At 36.7% G+C, this 21,402-nt stretch overlaps 1 long non-coding RNA gene across 1 annotated transcript in view; it reads left to right on the plus strand.

The window, feature by feature from the left end:
• LOC116528978 overlaps positions 1-9,789 on the plus strand; it is a 386,229-nt gene extending 376,440 nt beyond the window's left edge. The window contains exon 3 of the long non-coding RNA XR_004259316.1: positions 8,269-9,789. This is a non-coding gene — a long non-coding RNA (uncharacterized LOC116528978). The remainder of the gene's footprint in view (positions 1-8,268) is intronic.
• The last annotated feature ends 11,613 nt before the right edge of the window (positions 9,790-21,402 follow it).

The following is a 21,402-nucleotide window of genomic DNA, read 5'->3' on the forward strand; positions in this document are numbered from 1 at the left end:
TCTAGTAAGGCCTCAGGGAGCTTTGATTCATGGTAGAAGGCAAAATGGGAGCGAGTGTGTCATGACAAGAGCAAGATGGAGCAAGGGTTGGGGGAGGTACCACACTCTAAAGCAATTAGCTGCCATATGAACTATCAGAGTGAGAACTCATTACCACAGGGATGGCATCAAGCCATTCATGCAGGATGTGCCCCCATGACAAATGCATTTTCCCAGGCCTACCTCCCACATTGGAGATCACATTTCAACATGAGATTGGAAAAGGACATACATCCAAACTGTATCACCTTCTTTGGAGATATTTCTATTTAAATCCTCTGCCCATTGTAAAATCAGATTGTTGTTTTCATCAGGTTTTGTTTTGTTTTGCTATTGAGTCATATGAGTTCCTTATATACATTTATAATAACCTCTTACCAAATATATGGTTTACAAATATTTCCTGCAATAACATAGGTTGTAGTTTCACCCTGTTGACTGTTTCCTTCCCTGTGCAGAGGCTGTTTAGTTTGATGTGGTTCTACTTGTCTGTTTTTGCTTTTGTTACCTGTGCTTTTGATTTCATATCCAATACATCATTACCAAGACCAGTATTTTGAAGCTTTTCCCCTGTGGTTTTTCCTAGGAGTTCTAAAGGTTCATAACTTACATTTACGTCTTTAATTCATTTTGAATTGATTTTTATTCACAAAACCTTAATAAGCACTTTAATCCTCAGGCTGACCCTTGAATTAGACTTTACTGTCCTAATGTTTAGATGAGAAACAGATTCAAAGTATTAATGCCTCAAGTGGCATGGCAAAATCATGATGAAAACAGAGTCCAGACCCAGCTGTAACTGATTCTGAAGGCTACTCTCCACTCATTGCCTTATAAAGAAATCTCTTTGTAGGCTGGTCTTTTGCTCTATTTTTTCTCCATTATTGGTTGTGTTTAATAACTGGTGAGTGTTTGGGTGTTTTCTGCATTACTAGGAATGCACAAGAGTTAAATGGCTGTGTTTCATGGCATGTAAAGTTATATACAGTAGATTAAACATGCGCCTGGAGCTTCTCAGTTACAGGGATGTTAAGGGAAATGTTTTAGATAGCAATAAAATAAAGGTATTGGTGTTAACAAGTGGAAACAGCCTGTTCTATTTCATGTAAAGAAATACACTAATCTTGTACTCCAGTAAGGCGGCAGCATTGAAAAATAGCACTGGAATGTTCAACATATTATCAGTCACGACCTTGGTTTCAAGCACAAGTTTACCAAATGCAAGTGATGTGATTTTGAACAGTAAACTAACCTCAGTATTTTTGTCTATTCAAAAAAATTATATTCTTTCCGCTAATTCACAAGGTTGACTTAAAAATGAAATGAGAAAAAAATATAAAGATTTTTATATCCCTATAAAATGGTATGGATTTAGAAGAAATAAGTTACATTTGCCTTTTATCCATGACATATTTCCCAGAGAGAGTAAACATTTCAATTATTCCCAGTGTGGATAAACTTAAACTCCATGTATATATTTAATAGGAAACATTCATTCTAAGTTTTTCTTCAATTGGCCCTATTCCTATCTAAAGTTGAGGAAATACAGTGACTTTGGACATGTATGGTAGAGGATGAAACCATCACCTTGACCAAATAAAAAGCATAATCACTTAGGCATTGTACTGAGATGGCTCATGAATAGAAGTTCATAAAAGGCCAAGTGATTTTTATCATCTTGTGCATGTGATCTTATGGTAAAAATTTAAGAACTTGGATATGCTTGACTTGATTGCATCATTCTAAATAATAGCCCATCCTTATTACAATTGATATTTTTATTGTGTTAGCATTTATTGGATGCCCCCTGTTCACCAGGCACTGTGCTAAGCACTTTTTGGATATTATCACCTAATTTTCATAAAAACCCCAGGCACAAAGTAATAGTACCAAAAGAGATATAAATAAGTGTGTCCAAGGTCACACAGTATGTTATGCACAAGGTATAGCTAAGACTATAAAAAAGTCACATTTATTATAAATTTATTTATTTTTTATGATTAATTACTCATTACTAGGAAGAATGGTGTGGGACTGGCATTTGGAGCTATTAAAAATAAATAAAATGGCCTTAGGAAAACAGAAGCTAGTGAATGGGAAATGGCTGAAGATTGAGCCCTAGGATTTCCTAGAGTTACAGGGCTGATAAAGAAGAGCCAGCAAAGGAGACTGGGAAAGAGTTTTCCTCAAGTTGGAAGAAAAAAGCAAATAAACATGATCTGAAAAGCCTAGAAAATGAAGTTATTTGAGAGAAGGAAGTGGTCAGATTTGTTGAATCCTACTGATATTTTGAGCAAGGTAGGACAGAAAATTGATCATTTGCTTTGAGAAGATATAAAATTTTGGTGACGCTGATAAAAGTAATTTCAGTTAACAACAGTTCAATTACAGTGAGGTTAGAGCAGAATAGAATGCTAGGAAGTGGAAGCAATGAATATAGAAAATTCCTTAAAGAGTTCTGTTGTAAAGAGAGAAGATATTGAAATGATAACTGAAGAGGCATGGGATATTTTTAAATGATGGGTGATATGAAGGTATATTTGTGTGCAAATAGAAATGATCTCATGAAAAGGAAGAAAATAATGTTGCAAAAAAGAAAGAGCATAGTGCTGATCTCCTAAAGTAGCAGTGGAGAGGATGGCCTTACATGAGAGCCGGACACCTATTCCATTATAACACAGGGAGAAAGGCAGAGTGTGCAGCTGCAGATGAAAGGAGGAGCCAGCATAAAAGATGAGAAGATGAGATCGTTCTCCCCTGATTATATTTATTTTTCTCAGAACTATCTTGCAATGTTTTCAGCTGAGAGTGAGGGTGAGGGGGAAGAAAAACATCAGAAAAGGGATATTCAGTAGAGAATGGGGAAATGAGTTTCCTAGAGAAGTGTGGCAGGATTACATAGCATTGTGGAGTGCCGATTTGAGACTTGTGGTCTTGAGTTTGGAATGAAGTGCCCATCAGCACAGTTGTGTGCTTTTTTCCCCTAGCATCCTGGAGCCTCTCAGATACAGGCACAAAGCAAGCACATAGAGGAGCTTAATCAGGCTTGAATATCACCAGGCAATAATGGCAAAGTGAGGGGGGAGAGAAGTAGAGTTAAGAGTGCTTGCAAGGGAGTGATTACATATGTGAGCATGGATTCTAAGCAGGAAAAGGAGCACAATAAAGATGTGAAAGGGTGATGAATATTCAAAGAAAAGAAAAGTGATAGGAAAAGGGAATGAAGGTCAGGAAATTGCTTAATTGTAACTATTAAGAGTTCATAAACTGGAATAATCTGATATTTTTAAAATGGCCCAGTTATGAGGGAGAACAAGTTTCATACACGTGGGTGATTGAGACAAAGTAGGGGAAAAGAAGTCAAGGAACTTGGAGGCAAAGGTACTTGATAGGTGAAAATATAGAGTCCACTGAGGATGATTGCAGGAAATGTGGTAAAGAGGAAGACAGTGGACCTGATGAAGTCAACCACAAATTCAGAGGCAGTGATGGGACCACAATCAGTTCATATGAAATTCACACTGTATAAAAGGTATTAATAAAAGGGCAGAGGAGTTATGGTCTGAACATTACTGGGATGATCAGTAAAATCCTGCTCCTTCTGCAACCTTTTCATGTGAGTTAGCTTCCGGGATACAGAGGGCCTAGGGAAGAATCGGAACTCAAGTCAGAATATACGGGAGGAATTAGGTGATGATGTTGAGGATGTTAAAATTGCATTTTGAATTTTAATGTCATAGTGGAAAAACGTGAGAAGGAGATCAGGAGGGGAAGATTGAAAGAAGAGAAAGAAAATATAAACTATGAAGATGGTGCAGTAAGGAGAATAAAAACAAAAGGCTGGTGTTTCGGCTGGTGATCAAGAAAATGGTATTCTGAAGCAAGGTAGGTTAAATTTTGCCTAGATGCTAAATAAATTGGAGGAGGGAGAGAGAGAGAAAGAGAAGCTTCATGATTTAGCTACTGCCTAGCAAGAAAGCCTGGCTCTGGCCATAAGTGTCACGTGGGAAGGGGAGCCAGTAGTGACGCAAGGTAATGGGCCAAGCACCACGATGCAACACAGCCACAGCAATGAAGTGGTAACTATAGTAGAGTTATAAAAAGCATGCTTGGCCAGGCACGGTGGCTCATACCTGTAATCCCAGCACTTGGGAGGCCGAGGCAAGCGGATAGAGGCCAGGAGTTCGAGACCAGGCTGACCAACATGGAGAAACCCTGTCTCCACAAAATATACAAAAAGTAGCTGGGTGTGGTGGTATATGCCTGTAATCTCAGCTACTCAAGAAGCTAAGACAGGAGAATCCCTTGAATCCGGGAGGCGAAGATTGCAGTGAGCCGAGATCATGCCATTGCACCCTAGCCTGGGCAACAAGAGTAAAACTCTGTTTCAAAATTAGAAAAAGGATGCTCAATAAAAACTTGGTAATTGGACAGTGCTACTTGATAAGTAGGACCTCCAAGGCTTGTGGATTCATTGAATTCCCGTGACATCAAATCTGGTTCTCTATTCCACTTTTACCAGACACCAGCCAAAACAGCAAAAAACAAACGGTAATTCTAAAAGTAAAAGTTATTATTTTGCATTATATTGTAGGTATTTGTTTACAAATTTGAAAAATAAATCAGAGAGAACCACTTTTATCTTTAAAAACAGAAATTTAGAAAGAAGAGTCTGTAATTCCTCTATAGTCTTAAAGTTTACAATTTACAATGTATGACACCACGCACAGCCTGACTAGATGAGCTTTAGCAGTCAAAAATAAAAAGCATATTCAATTTGTCAATTACTTACATGTTAGAATTTCATCCCCCATTCACAAATATGACCTTAGTTCTGTTTCTATGTGTCTTACAAATGAAGGCTCATCATGAAATTGGGCTTATATTTAAGAAATATAAATGGCCTAGAAAACAATATGTCTAGTTCGTCCTTCATAAACATCAATACTCAGAATTACATATTTGCTATAATTGTATGTGTGCATGTGTGTTAAGTTTTAGTGTATACCTTTGTATAATTTATGAGTTATATATTGTTATTTCTATGGATAACTTTTATTTAAAATCAGCTTCAAAAATTTAGTAGAAGAATATTTAGAAAATAATATTACTAATAATACATCAAAAATGTTGTAGTGTATCATCTTGAAATGTTTTTATCACACTAATATCTAAACATTCCCTAATGAAATGTATAAAACCACATTTGGATTATTAAAAGATAGGTTTCATTTTACTAGGAGAAACTTTAAGGATTTTAAATTCTGTGAATAAATGAATTATTCTTCCATTAAGGTATTAAATTATATTTGCTCTCAAAAGAAATTGAACAACTCTGGATTGGGGACCATGACCCAACTGTTAAAACATATTACAACCAATTACTTAATGGACTAGAATAAGTAGGATAATCTAGATCAAATTTTCTGGATGACAGCTTTTCATTTACAATACTTGGGTGTTCTGTTCCAATGACTAAATGCCTTGTAGTCACTACAAGTTCGTATCTGGTCAATTAAATTGTTTTAAAAAAGAATCTAATTAGAAGGATAAGTGGGGTTTACCCAGGCTAGCTAGAAAACAGAGGATTGCATAGTTCTTGGGGAAAGCTTTGCTAAAATTGGTGACCAAAAAGTATTAGCTGGATTGCATGGAGATTGTCCGTTAGATTGGAAATTCAAAGAAAGACGGATAGGTCAGTCCTGAAGAAGTATATCTCATGAGTGTGGGCATGTATCACTGAAGACAGCTGGGAACATAGTTTCAAATCTTGGCCTTTTGAAATACCTAAACTTGACTTTATTCCCTACTCTGTCTCTAAGTAACTGAGTAACCTTGAAAAAATTAGGGTAGGAAAATTCTTTACATAATTACATTTAAGTTTTTTTCTCCATTGGCTTAGTTCTAACTGAATTTGCATTTTAGAAAGAGAAATATTCTGGCTGAATATCATAACTAGTTTTGCAATGCATGGGGAAATGTTAAGGAACTGAAATGTATGGGTAAATATTTAGGAAAAACTCTTTGTGTGACCAATTTTAAAAAATGTGACAGTTATAAGGGAGACATGTCTTTTCTTGACTACTTTTTTTCAACTACTTTTCATAAATCTTTTATGTCAGAGACATTTAAGAGTATACTCAAAGAAAGCTGTATTTCAGTCTGACTTGAAGATGCAATGTCAGGAACTGTGTAGATGGAAATTGCCGGCAAAATGAAGTATACTTTATACCAAGTTCTAGTTTGCTGGTTTTTAGGCTCTGCTGAAACTGTTGGTTTGGCCCCCAGATGGCATGATTGTTTAGGAAAGGTAAGAAGAGGGACATCTCTTTTTGATGTAGTCTTGAAACGTGAACACTTTCTGATGTCATCGTTACAAAATGATTTCAGCATAAACAGAAGGCTATGGTGAACATCACTAAGGTGCAGGTAGAAGAAAACTTATGTAAAGTTGGGTGGCTCAGGCATTTGATTGGCATGGGGCTCAGAGGGTGAATTAATGGGATGGGCCCCTTTTAGAAGGATGATTGGAAAACAGAGTGGAATTATGAAAGGATCACAAGCTTCATAGTTAGAGAGATCTTTTTGATCTTGGTTGTACCACTTAACCCATATCCTTATCTCTAAAACTGGAATAATTATACCCAGCAGGTTGCCCAGATTCCCTATGATTTTTATACCTTACTACACAAGGAAAAGTCTAATATTTGCTTTGCACATTGAAACAAATTGATAAGGTCAGAGGAAACTAGTTTGGGTCCCCCAACTATGCTAAATTGCGTAGACTTCTTGAAGCAATCAATATCTCAGTGTGTTTATACCTAGAAGGACTATACAGTTTATTAGACAGACATAGACACCTGTGAAAGAGAAATTGGGACTAGAAATAATAACCAGAGGACTGACTGGGAAAACCAGGACATATGCTTAACCTAACTGTAATCCATCTGGAACAAGTAGCATACTTTTGGAGAAGCTCTAGGCTCAACCAATGCTTTTCACAGTAAGCAATCAAAATTGGTAGCTATTGTTATTTACAGAAAAAATCTAAATGTGGAGACCTGCTGTGACCCATGGGGAAATAGTTTCCTCCAAATTAGTGTTATTGCTAGTTCAGCATGGATGCCAACCTTTCATTCCAGGTATTCCAACTATCAGATCAAAGGGAAAAAACAACCCAACAACAGTGATCCTAGGAGTCACACATCATTATTTCTGGTGTCAAAGACTTGTGTTACTTCACTTTCAATCTTCTCTTCCCTAAGCTGCTGAGAGCTGCCCTTGAGAGAAGTCTGTGATTCAGGAACAATCTTCCCAAGGCCACCGTTTATTTTTCTCTCCTTATAATGGTTATACGCTATTAATTCCCACTGTACCCAGCCCAGGTCTCTCCCTTGAAATCCACATTGATATTTTCAATTCTTGCTTGATACGTTCAAGCATGTATTTGGACAACCCATCTTAAAACGCTACATAGCCAAGTGAGCTTTGTATATCTCATGTTTCACCCAAACCAGGCAACATTTTTCTAATCTGTTTCTAACTTGTATTAAGCCACCCAACTGCTCAACTGGGAGTAATCCTAGATTCCTCTATTTCTTACACTTTTGTTTTCAAACTCAAACCCAGACCATTGACTCTTCCTCCAAAATAGCTTTCAAGAGATTATTCTCCGTATGTTCCTACTGCCTGGATGTTTCCTATCATCGTCTCTCACCTCTTTACTAAAGATAGTCCTATTTATTAGTCTTTATACTACCAGTTCTAGTATCATTTGCTGCCTAGAAACTTATCATTCTAACAGGCAGGTATGATCATGTTATTTCCATGCTCAAAATCCGTCAATGACATCTGCTAATGGATAAAATGTAAAATATTTTTCATCACATAAAAAGATCCTGAGGTTCAGGTCTTTTGAGTGTCAAGCTTAATTTCACTCAATTCCTTTTCACATTATACAGTATTACTGTCTCTATTATGTCACATCTTCTCAAATTTTTGAAAGAGAAATTGGGAATAGAAATAACAACCCTAGGATTTACTGAGCAAACCACAATATATACTCAACCTAACTATAACCCATTGAGAGCAGGAATAAAACTCTTATTTTAATCACAGTCACATTGCCATGACCAGTTCTGTATTGAATTTGACAAGCTTCACTCAGGTCTATTATGAAAATGCCTCATCTTGTCCTCAAGGTACATTTGTTGTGTTTTTTTCCTCCAGGGCTTCTCTGTCATCAAAGCATGGGACACTCTAAGGAAGCCTCTCACTATCACCAGTGAGAAGCCTGAAATTTTGGGGCATTCACATGCATGGAAACACCTTTCATGTGTGGGAGATAGCTCAGAGACCAATAGCTCAGAGATGTTTTATGAACCTTCACTGCAGGTCGTGTAGTGTTGAACACTTTTCCACTGTACTAATGGCCTACTCGGCTACTCAGATTTATATATTTTCTTCCTTTTTTTTTTTTACTCCCTTTTTCCGTCATTCTTGATCCACGTGATTACTTCTCAAATAAATTACCCTTATGTAATCCTTGACTAAGGCTCAATTTTCAAAGAAATGTGAAAGACCGTAATTATTAAAGAGTGTTCCTATAAAACAGATCCCTGTGATGGGATTTTAAGGCTGAATTACTTATAGAAAGGGATAAAACTTTTATCACTTGTGGAAAGTCAGTGGTGATATTCTGTGACATGCAGTAACATATAGTTATAAAGGCTGTCACATGAGGTGGATTGTGACAATATGCAGGTAAAAGGAAAGTTGAGTTATGTAACGTAGTTACGTAGCTCAAGCATTTTATTGGCATGGGGATCTCTTAATCATAAAGATTCCTATTCATATCACAGCTCTGTCCACTAGGAGGATTTTCCCCACCATTCTCACTTAGGAATATCCTCCCTGGGTCTGTGGTATGACAGCAGTGCTTTTAAAACTATCATCAGTATTCTATGTGAATACTAAAATATTCATTAATGTGACAGTGCCCTGAATCTTTGTGGAGTTCATCTTCTACCCTCTGTCTCTGACTCAGATGTCTCTTACTGGGTATTTATATTTCTGGCTAGTTAATGCTCACAGGGTCCCGATACACAGAAGGGAATGTTGTGACGGATCAGACTAATGGCGGAAGTGGACCTGAGTAGTATGAGAATTGGAAGTATTGGAAACTTCAAGTTTTCTTGCTTCACTTATGAGACACATATCATAAACCAACCAATTTTCCATATGCTTTAAGCTCAAGCATCAGTTGCCTCTTTCAGGGATCAACTTAATAATGCAATCTTGTATTGGCTTACCTTCCTTTCCTGTTTCATTTTCCCCTGTTCATCTCTTCTGCTTTCTGAAATCACTTTCTAAATAAACTATCTTCACTGTAACTTTGTTCCCGAAACTGTTTTGTACGGAACACTCACTAAGAATCCACTTTAAATACCATTACCAAAATACTTACAGCATTTCACAAAGGGGATAACACATGGTATGGGCTCAAAAACTATTGGGATAATTAGTATTGGTCTCTGTAAATGCTATGCTCTTTCTGGATGCTGGGCTCTGTCTGCATCTTTGCCCAGGATTTTCATCTGTCCCAAATGCCTCTATCCAGATATTCCCTGGATATTTCTACTGCCTGGATGTTGCCTATCATCATCTTTATCTATTTCTTTATCTCCATCAGATATATACCTGTATAACTGCTACTCATTTATCAACTAATTTGCATCTCCACTGGGAAAATTCTCCTTAGTTCTCGTAGGAAATATAATGTAATTTGTTTACCAAAAAAAAACCTTGATTTCTAGAAATATTGCAAGAGAACATTTTCTAATCATGATTTTGTGTAACTAGGTCAATATGACTGAGTTCTAGCCCGGGAAATGTAGGCAAGGTGATATAAACAATGTATAAAACCCTAGTCATAAAACTATATGCAGGAATTTCCATTCTTCCTCTAGGTATACCTATGCAAGCTGGAAGTAGAGGACTCAAAGATGACAAAACTATAACCTGGAAACAGCTGTTTACTGATTCACGACTTGGAAAACAGTTTCCTAGGAATATCACCAAACTGATTGAAAAAACTTTAAGTCACTGAGATATCAGGCTTTATTTCTACTTCGATCTAGTCTGGCATACCATAACTAATAAATCCCAGAGACAGGGAATTCCTCCATGTTCCTACCGGTCGTTGGATAGAACCTACATTAAATTCATAAAATTTAACTCTAGTTGTCTCATTTTATTTCCATCAATTTTACTATAATCTCTTTGGATTTCCCAGCGCTGGTACTACGTGACAAATTTACTGATCGGATAGATAGGTAGGGAAGGTTCTTCTGTAAAGCTCTAGGAGGAAAACATTTAGAAATTAGTGGGATTTACATCTTTTATTGGTCACGTAAAAGTAACTTCCTGAAAAGTTTAATCACAAAGCAGTGGAAAAGGGCTGCTTTTGGAAGTGATGAATGATTTATAACTTGGGGGCCTAGTTGACCTGAAATTTAAAGACCAATTGTGCAAACTTTTCAACTTACTAATGAAATAATTCAGTGCAGGGAAGTCAAAGGACTTGCCCCAAAGCGTGTTAGTAATAGAACTTCCAATGAAATTGAATCTTCTGTTTCCCATACCAGTAGTTTATTACATCAAAATTTACAGAAAGGCTGACTAATCAGCATGTCCAATATGTCCCAGAAATCTGTTCAAATCCTGACAATTTACTAATTATGTGCCTTGAGAGTGATTACTTAATCTGGCTAAGGGGATCAGGGAGTTTTTCTCATTTATTAAAATGGAATTTAATATCTTTATAGGTTTTCATGAGATATGAGATAATCTACATTAACACTGAAAGTGACACAAAGTTGCGATCATTATTATATTTATTATAATTTTGCTAAGTTCAAAAATTTTTTTAATTTTATTATTTACATTTTACTTTTATGACATTGATTTCCAGCTACATTATAGGTCAGAGAGTTTAGGGAGCTAACTTGGAAATATGGATCCAGTGGCAAATTACAGTTTAAGACCCACACAACTGAATTCTAAGTAAATTGTGTAATGCCATGTTTTCAAACTAACAAGTTTCTGTAAAGACATTTTTATAAGTGTGGCACTAATTCATTGGAAGCAGTAAGTGGAAAAGGAATGGAAAAAGAGCTAATCTGGGAACTCAGATGGTGGTGAATGCTGGAAAGTCCCAGAATACCATTCCTCTCCTTAGATTCCTGGTTTCCATGTTAATATGGGGTAGTACTCATTTATGATTTCAATGAAAATAAGTAATTTAGTAAATATGATACTAGAGCCAGAGAAGGTCTAAGTTGACAGAATCATCATCATGAGGATTTTTTTTTTTTTTTTTTTTGCCATTGGGATTTGGCTTGTGCTTAAGATTTGGATATATGATAACTTAAAAGTTTGCATCTTCAGGAAGATGCTCCTAGAGAATAGCCAGTGAGATGATTTCCCAGAACCTGGGCTCCCAGAGTTGCTCATGACCCTGGTGGGTCTCTCATTGAATACATTAAAGCAAGTGTGTGTGATGACTAAGACTCTGATACACCTAAGTAACTCATCCTGATCATGCATGTCTGTAACCTTGAGAAAGTTACTAGGTTGGTTGGTGCAAAAGTAATTATGGCTTTTGCCATTAAAAGTAAACCTTTTGAGCCTCTGTTCCTCCCATATAAAATAGGGGTAATAATCCCCTATTGAATTGTTGTTACAATTAAGTGAAAATAATGTGAACAAAAATGTTATCTAGCACAGTACCTGGCACATAGCAGGCACTCAAGAGCAATGACTTGTTCCTCTCTTTCTTTTTTCCTGAGTATTATTATTAGTAAATTCATTTAATGCCAACTTGGAATTTTTAAACACAAACACATACATTGTTTCAATCTTCTCTGTTAGGCAGGCAGTGCCTTTCATAGGTACTGATACATGCTGTAGCTACCATTGACCCGTAAAGTTCTCCTTTGGGATTCACTTCTATAAAACCCAACACACACAGACAGGTGAGGAAAGGAGGAAGGGACTACTGGCCCAGGCCTGCCTATGCATATCACCTCCTCCTAGGGATGAATTTTGTGAGAAGTTAGAATAGAGCCTTGCTATTATTTGAATACGGTGTGTTTCCACCAACACTTATGTTGAGGCCTGATCCCCAATGTTGCATCTCTAGGAAGTGGTGCCTGTGAGACATGATTTGGTTGTTAAGAGGTACTAATGCCTTTCTCTCCAGACTAAGTTCTCTCTCTCTCACTTCTCCATGAGAGCTAATTGTTATAAGGCAAGCCTCCTCTTGTGTTTGGTCTCTTTCTTAGGTGTCTGCTTCCTTTTCTGCTTCTCTGCCATGTAATGATATAGCACAAGACCCTCACCAGAAGCCAACCAGATGCCAGTGCCATGCTTTTTGGACTTCCCAGCCTCTAGAGCTGTAAGAAATAAATTTCTTTATAAGTCATGCAGTCTCAGATAATCTATTATAGCAACAGAAAATGAACTAAGACAAATGTATGGAAGTGATAGATTAGTTGGGCACAGCATAAATGGCAGGGTGATTTTTAATTCCTGCTTTGTGAATTCCTTTGGGAGACTGAGTAAATCATGTTTGATCTGCTCATCTATAGATTATGGATTTAACTCACTTCAAGAAGATTATATTTTTGTTCCTAATTGTTACAAATGAGTTTAACAAGTTACCCCAAAATGAAGTAAATGAAAGCTTAGCTCTTTTTTTAAAAAATAGGCTTTTTAAGATAAATTTTTGGTTCACAGAAAGATAAAGTGGAAAGTATAGAAATTTCCTGTAAAAATTCTGCCCCCACACCCCATGCATAGTCTGTCCTACTATCAAAAAGAGTGGTGCATTTGCTACAATTTATGAACATTGACACATCATCATTACCCAAAGTCCATAGTGTACTCCACAGTTCACACTGAGCGTTATACATTCTGTGGGCTCAGAATAATATATGATGACAACTACCCACTATCACAGTATCATGCAGAATAGTTCCCCTGACAAAAAATCATCTGTACACTACCCATTTAGCCCTCCCTCCCTCCTAACCCCTGGCAACCACTTACCTTTTTACTGTCTTTATAGTTTTGCCCTTTCCAGAGTATCAAATAGTTGGGGTACTACAGTATGTAGCCTTTTCTGATTGGCTTCTTTCACTCAGTAATATGTATTTCAGGCTCTTCCATATCTTTTAATGGCTTGCTAGCTAATTTATTTAGCACAAAATAATAGTTCATTGTTTGGATATACTATAGTTTACTTATCCATTTATCTACTGAAAAACATCTTGGCTGCTTTTAAGATTTGGCAATCATGAAGAAAGCTGCTATAAAACATCCACGTACAGGTTTTTGTATACATATGACTTTTGAACTCAATTAGTTAAGTACCAAGGAACACAATTGCTGGATTTCATGGGATGTTTAGATTTGTATGAAACTGACAAATTGTTTCCAAAGTAGTTACACTATTTTGCAATCTCACAAGCAATGGATGCAAGTTCCTGTTGCTCCACATTCTTGCCAGCATTTGATGTCAGTGTTCTGGAATTCATCCATTGTAATGTGTTTGTAAAGATAACTTATTGTTGATTTAATTTCCATTTATTTGATGACATATGAAGTGGAATGTCTTTTCATATGGTAATTTGCCATCTGTGCATCTTTAGTGAGGTGTCTGTTAATGTCTGTGGCCCACTTTTTAATTGGGCTGTTAGCTTTCTTATTGTTGAATTTTAAGAGTTCTTTGTACATTTTGGATAACAGTCCTTATAAGTTATGTCTTATGTCTTTCTCCCAGTGTGTGATGGTCTTCCAATTCTCTTGATAGTCTCTTTTGTAGAGCAGGAGTTCTTCATGTTAATGAAGTTCAGCTTATCAATTTTCTCTTTCATGGATTTTGGCTTTGGTGTTTTAGCAAAAAGTTCATCATCAAACCTGAAGCCATCTAGATTTTCTTCTCTTGAAGTTTTATAGTTTACATTTTACAGGTAGGTCTGATATTCATTTTGAGTTATTTTTTGTGACGGTTGTACAGTCTGTGTCTATATTTATTTATTGGCATGTGAATGTCCAGTTGTTCCAGCACTAGTTGTTGAAAGAATATTTTCTCCATTGTATTGCCTTTGAAAATTTGTCATAGATCAGTTGGCTATATTTATATGGATCTACTTTTGAGCTCTCTGTTCTGATCCACTGATCTATTTGTCTGTTCTTTTGCCAATACTACACTGTTTCGAGTAGTATAGCTTTTATAAGTCTTCAGGTCAGGTAATGCCAGTCCTCCAGTTTTGTTCTCCTTCAATATTGCATTGACTATACTTGGTCATTTGCCTCTCCATATAAACTTTAGATTGATTGATATCCCAAAATAACTTGCTGGGATTTGATTGAGGTTGGCTTAAATCTATAGATCAAGTTAGAAAGAAGAGACTTGACACTATTGAGTTTTCCAATCCATAAACATGGATTATTACTTAGTTCTTTAATTTCTTTCACAAGAGTTTTGTGGTTTTCTATATACAAATGTTGCACATACTTTTGAAGTCTTCAACCACAGTAGTGAATTAATCCATTTCTTCTTGCAGTTTTATTGCATCAAGTATTTTGTGGCATTGTTGTTAGGCATATTAAGTATTGTTATGTCATTAAAACTTGATCAGTTTTTCATTATGTAATGCCCTTTTTTATCCCTGATTACTCTCCCTGCTTTAAAGTTTAGTTTGTCTGGAATTCGTATGGCTGCTCCTGCTTTATTTTGATTAGTGTTAGCACCACATAGTTATCTCCAACCATTTACTTTTCACCTATATGTATCTTTGTGCCCTAAAGTTTGCAATGTACATTTATAACTAATTCAAGCTCATTTTAAAGCAATAATATATTGTTTCACAGGTAGTGCAAATACCTTATCGTTTCAAAATAATTCTAATTTCTTCCTTCCTTTTTTGTATTATTGCTTTCATTTATCTCTCTCTCTCTTACACACATACACACATTCAAATACATTGTTGCTATTATATTCTGAATGAACTGTTATCTGTAAGATCAACTAAGAATAAGAAAAATTAAAGTTTATATTTTATCTTTACTTATTCTTTTTTTGATGTTATTCCTTTATGTAGAATAAAGTTTTTGGCCTTCTTCATTTACCTTTTCTCTAAAAAACTTCTTTTAACATTTCTTACAAGGTAGTTCTACTGGCATCAAATTCCTTCAATTTTTTTTGTTTATTTGAGAAAGTTTTTATTTCTCCTTCACTTTTGTGGGATAATTTTGCAGGGTACAGAATTCAAGATTGGTGAGGGGGTTTTCTCCCTGAACACTAAATACTTTACTCTTTCCTTGTTTGCATAATTTCTCAGGAGAAGCTGGATGTAATTCTTTTTTTTTTATTTTTTTTTTATTACATTTTAGGTTTTGGGGTACATGTGAAGGACATGCAAGATTGTTGCATAGGTACACATATGGTAGTGTGATTTGCTGCCTTTCTCCCCATCACCTGTATTGACATTTCTCCCCATGCTCTCTCTCCCCAACTCCCCAACCCCGGCTGTTCCTCCCCTATTTCCCCCCAACAGAACCCAGTGTGTGATGCTCCCCTCCCTGTGTCCATGTGTTCTCATTGTTCAACACCCACCTATGAGTGAGAACATGCACTGTTTGATTTTCTGTCCTTGCGTCAGTTTGCTGAGAATGATGGTTTCCAGGTTCATCCATGTCCCTACAAAGGACATGAACTCATCATTTTTGATGGCTTCATAATATTCCATGGTGTATATGTGCCACATTTTCCTGGTCCAGTCTATCATCAATGGGCATTTGGATTGGCTCAAGGTCTTTGCTGTTGTAAACAGTGCTGCAATGAACATTTGTGTGCATGTGTCCTTATAGCAGAACAATTTATAATCCTTTGGATATATACCCAGTAATGAGATTGCTGGGTCAAATGGAATTTCTATTTCTAGGTCCTTAAGGAATTGCCACACTGTCTTCACAATGGTTGAACTAATTTACACTCCCACCAGCAGTGTAAAAGTGTTCCTATTTCTCCACATCCTCTCCAGCATCTGTTGTCTCCAGATTTTTTAATGATCACCATTCTAACTGTCTTGAGATGGTATCTTAATGTAGTTTTGATTTGCATTTCTATAATGACCAGTGATGATAAGCATTTTTTCATATGTTTTTTGGCCTCATATAATTCTTATCCTCTATAGGTAAGCCAGTTTTCTTGTTTTTTCTGGCTTCATTCAAAATTTTTTCTTCATCTTGTATTGTCTGAAGTTTGAATACAACATCCTAGATGTTTTTGTTTTCTTGTTTGACATTTATTCTCCTTGATTTCTCTGAGCTTCCTAAATCTGGGGTTTAGTGTCTGATATTAATTTGGGGGAAATTATCAAATACTTTCTCTCTTTCTCTCTCTTATCCTTTGCATATATCTATTACAGATGTGTTACACCTTTTGTAGTTGTATATTACACCTTTTGTAGTTGTATATCACAATTCTTGTATATTCTGCTCTGTTTTTTTGTTTGCTTGTGTTTTTTTGCCTCTATTCTCTTTGCTTTTCCATTTTGGAAATATTTATGGAGATAGCCTCAAACTCGGAAATTTTTTCCTCAACTGTGTCCACTCCATTAGTAAGTCCACCAAAAGCCTTATTTATTTATGTTAGTGTCTTACGTTACATTTATTTTTAATTCTTTGAGTTTCCATCTCTCCACTTACATTGCACATCTCTTTCTGTACATTGTTTAGTTTATCAATTAGGGCACTTAACATATTAATCATAGTTTTTTTTTTTAAATAATTCCAGTCTGATAAGTTTAATTTCCCTGCCATATCTGAGTCTGGTTTAGATGCTTTAACTGTTTCTTCAAAGTATGTTTTTGCCTTTTAGCATGCTTTCTAATTTTTTCTTGATAGCAGGGCATGATGTATTGGGTAAATGAAATTGCTCTTCACAGGCCTTTAGTAATGTGGTGGTACAGTGGGGAGGTGAAGCATTGTGTAGCCTTACGAGTAGGTCCCAGTCTTTTGATGAGCCTGTATCTGTGAACTGTGAATTTCACATATATTTCTCAAGTCCCTCCTACTATCTGCCCATTAGGTAGGACAGGATAGCTAGTGTTAGCTGGAGTTTGATGTTTCTCTTCTGCCAGATCTCTTATGCTGTGATAAAACCTCCACAGATTAGGCTCTGGTTGAATAGTTTCTGCTGAGGGAAGATCTTGTTAAAAACAGAATTCTTGGGTATACTTCAAAATAGTTTCTTTTCCTATACCCGTGCTAGAAGCATAAGGAGATTTTCTTCCTTATACACTAAGAAGTAAACACAAAATATGTGGCAACCCTGCAATGACTGGGTCCTGTTGGAGTTTTTGACCTTCAGACTTGTCAACGCTGAGACTCCAGCAATATGTTGGAATTTAGGATTTTCTACTGTGCCAGTTCCTGCGAAGGTTTCCACTTCAGTAAGTTGTAAGTTTCTGTATTCCCCTGTCTGTATTTCCAATTTCAGGGACAGTGTTTTGTCCTGTACCTAAGGAGAGAGTGGTTTTCTTCAGTTTGCTTAGGTTTTAACTTGTTGTTAGGACAGAGTGGTGACTTCCAAGTTCCTTACATGCTGTACTAGAAACTGGCCAAGTTTTGTTTTTTACTCTGGTTATGCTGGTTCTAATAAAGGTAGTAATAGCAACTAACCCTAGAATATATAGAATATACTCTAGGTATATTCTATATACCTAGAGTATATTCTAGCCTCAAACTAATATATACCTATAATGTATTCTATATATTCTAGGGTTAGTTGCTATTGCTACACAGGTAGCAATCGAATCCTCACAACCAACTTATGATATATATATGCTATCATTCTACCTTTTACTAATGAGGAAACTGGGATTTTATTTTTTCAGTTCAGAGATACATGTGCAGAATATGCAGGATTGTTACTTAGGTGTACGTGTGTATGGTGGTTTGCTGCACCTATCAACCTGTCATCTAGATTTTAAGCCCCACACGCATTAGGTATTTGTCCTAATGCTCTCCCTTCCCTTGCCTCCCACCCTCTGACAGGCCACAGTGTGTGATGTTCCCCTCCCTGTGTCCGTGTATTCTCATTGTTCAACTCCCACTTATGAGTGAGAACATGCTATGTTTGGTTTTCTGTTTCTGTGTTAGTTTGCTGAGAATGGTGGTTTCCAGCTTCATCCATATCCCTGCAAAGGACATGAACTTATTGTTTTTATGGCTGAATAGTATTCAGCAATATATATGTGCCACATTTTCTTTATCCAGTCTTTCACTGATAGGCATTTGGGCTGTTTCCAAGTCTTTGCTATTGTAAATAGTGCTGCAGTAAACATATGTGTGCAATATCTTTATAGCAGAATGATTTATAATCCTTTGAGCGTATACTAGTAATGGGATTGCCGGGTCAAATGGTATTTCTGGTTCTTGATCCTTGAGGAATTAACACATTGTCTTCCACAATGGTTGAACTAATTTACACTCCCATCAACAGTGTAAAAGCATTTCTATTTCTCCACAGCCTCGCCAGCATCTGTTGTTTCCTGATTTTTAAATAATGGCCATTCTAACTGTCATGAAATGCTATCTTATTGTGGTTTTGATTTGCATTTCTCTAATGACCCAGTGATGATGAGCTTTTCTTCATATGGGAAACTGGACTTTTTACAAATGAAGAAACTGAATCATAGAATGACTAAGCAAGGTATCAGAGGATGTATTGCTAGGGATTAGTAGAATCAATAGCTGAATTCAGGGCATGTGTTTCCAGAAACTGTGAGCTTAAGCGATATACGCTACTTGCTGAGTTTGGAGAGTGAGTTTAGCAACCTTAATTATAAGACAGTATCTACCAAGAAAATGATACCCTTTGGAGATGAGCAATTTAACCAGGTAATTGTTTTCAAGACTACAGTAAACAACTACTTGCAGTTTTAGAGAGTCAGATAGTACGTAGGTTTCATATTAGCTCTTACTTATCAGTGGTGCTTGAAGCATTGTGTTGAGAAGGATTCGGAGGCTGAAACCCAGCTCTGTGGGAATGAGTGCAATGATTAACTAGCCATGTCTTCCACAAGTACATATGATTGAGGAACACAGCATATTCACTAACCTCTTATTGAGCATTGTGGTTTGGAAATTGCTGTCATATATCACTTCTTACAGAGAGAGTTATCTCTTTGGAGCTCCTATATCACTATGCATACCACTATGATTTTATATAAATGATTGTATAAATATCTAATGGCCTTTTTCTTAATCTTGAAGTCAGAAACCTCATGTATCTGGGTATCTTAACTGTTCAGCATGACACAAATCTGGCCCATAGTAAGACTCAATAAATCACTATTAAACAATTTATAGCTAAAAATAACCTCATAGGCGTTATTAGCTGTTTAAGAAGTCTGAGAATTCTGTAAAAGCCACCTTGAGGAAGGGTAAAACTTGGCATAGAATTCATGAGTTTTTCCGCTGGGCTGCATCTAATTTCCAAAATGTAAATAACTTACCCCATGGCATTGGGACTTTTCAAAACCATTAGTATTCTAAGAGGGGACAAAAGACTTCTAAAGTTGCTCCCAGTAACTGACCTCTATTGTACTTTTTTGGAATTAAACTCTGCCTGTATTTCCTGGAAACTTCATTAGTTCCCTACAGACATGAAAAGAAATTGTTTGCACTGAGCCATCTTACTGGGAGACCTTTACTAAAAGTTTCCTGAAGAAGAAATTATTCGTCACCCCTCGGGTCACTTGGTAGCTAAAACAGACTTCTCCTTTTTCTTCTAATCTGTTCTAGTTCACTGACTCCTTTTCTGTGTGTTCTTAAAGGTATTGCCTTATTTACTTTGTTGTTTTCTCAACTAATTGAATACAGCAGTGAGTTCTTTCTTCCTTGAATCTTTTGAATGTTTCTACTACCCCAAGGGGAAAGGTTCCCATCTGACAGCTTGGCTTTGAGATGCTTGCTTATTGAAACTACTTTAAGAGTTATTGCTATTTACAGGGCTGTTAAAAGTTTGCACATTTGGCAAAAATATACAGAGATAGGAGATGCCTGCTTTGGCTTTTGCCAATGGAAATCCTAACATATATAGCAGAATAGTTTCTGAAAGCAAAAAATGGAAATGTCTTGTGACTTGGTTTTTAGGTTAATGTGTAAGCAAATGATCCTAATATGATTTTTTTTGATCTAAGGAATTGCCCATCTATAAAGAATATAATACAAAGTATAAAGTCCAAATCATGTAGTAACATTACTGGAAATAAAGAAGTCATTGTCTCAGAACCAAACTTTCCCCTTTAACATGGAGATGATATGATTCTAATTCCATATATAGTAAATCTTTTCTGATAATTCAACATGTGTGTATATGGGCATGCACATCCCCCCAGTACCCAGGGAAATCTTCCATAATGGTCACAGTGATATACAATCCTTTGTCATCCTTTCTTCCATTCTCATTCTTATATACCCAAAACTTTTTTGTCAAGATAAGAATTTTGTTTGAAAAAGCTATAAAATTCTAAGAAAAGATGCCGACTATCTTCCCCTTCTGCACAATTACCCGCATCCCACAACTCCAAGAGCTCAGGGTTTTCCAAGCTTCTATGTTTAGCATGTTGTATGTGTAGTGAATCATAGTGTCCACCTGTAAGTGTCATAAACAGATGGTATAAATATGCTTGCACACTGTGACTCAAAACACATCTCCAGTTTTAGCTTGAGTTGAAACAATATTCACAGTTCCAAGAAACCTGTGGCTTGCAACTTCAGGGTCAGTGGGAGGAGAATACCGGAAAACTGGAAGCCTGTGTTCTCTATTGCCTGTTGGAGCAGTCTGTATTGAACGGACCCAGGAGGAAGGGAAGAGAAGGGAGGGGTAGTGAAGGAAAACCTGTTTTCCATGTAACCTTGAAGCCAATCATTTTAAAGATGCTTAAGAAATCTGTCTTTGGATCCTATGGGAGTGGGTGGTTTCACTCATGGTCTTCCCTCTCCCTGGAATGTCCTTTCCTTCTTTCCATGCTGTATCCCTACCACTCCACTTCCATTTTTCCGAGATTGTCTGCAGTCATCTGCCAAGTCTCAACCTCAAAGTCTTTTCCTATGTGAGGTCTTCCCAGCCCACAGACCAGGCAAGAGGACTCCGCTCTATGCATCCATGACACACCACTGTACGTCCCCTGCTCCTTACTCTAACCAGATTCACTGCAATTGTATTTTTATGAATGTCCTTCTCACGAGAGTGTGAATCCACTAGGGCAGGAATTGCCATCTCAT

Source organism: Sapajus apella, unplaced genomic scaffold, assembly GCF_009761245.1.
Source record: "Sapajus apella isolate SASKATOON/1434 unplaced genomic scaffold, GSC_monkey_1.0 scaffold3, whole genome shotgun sequence".
NCBI classification, from domain to species: Eukaryota; Metazoa; Chordata; class Mammalia; order Primates; family Cebidae; genus Sapajus; species Sapajus apella.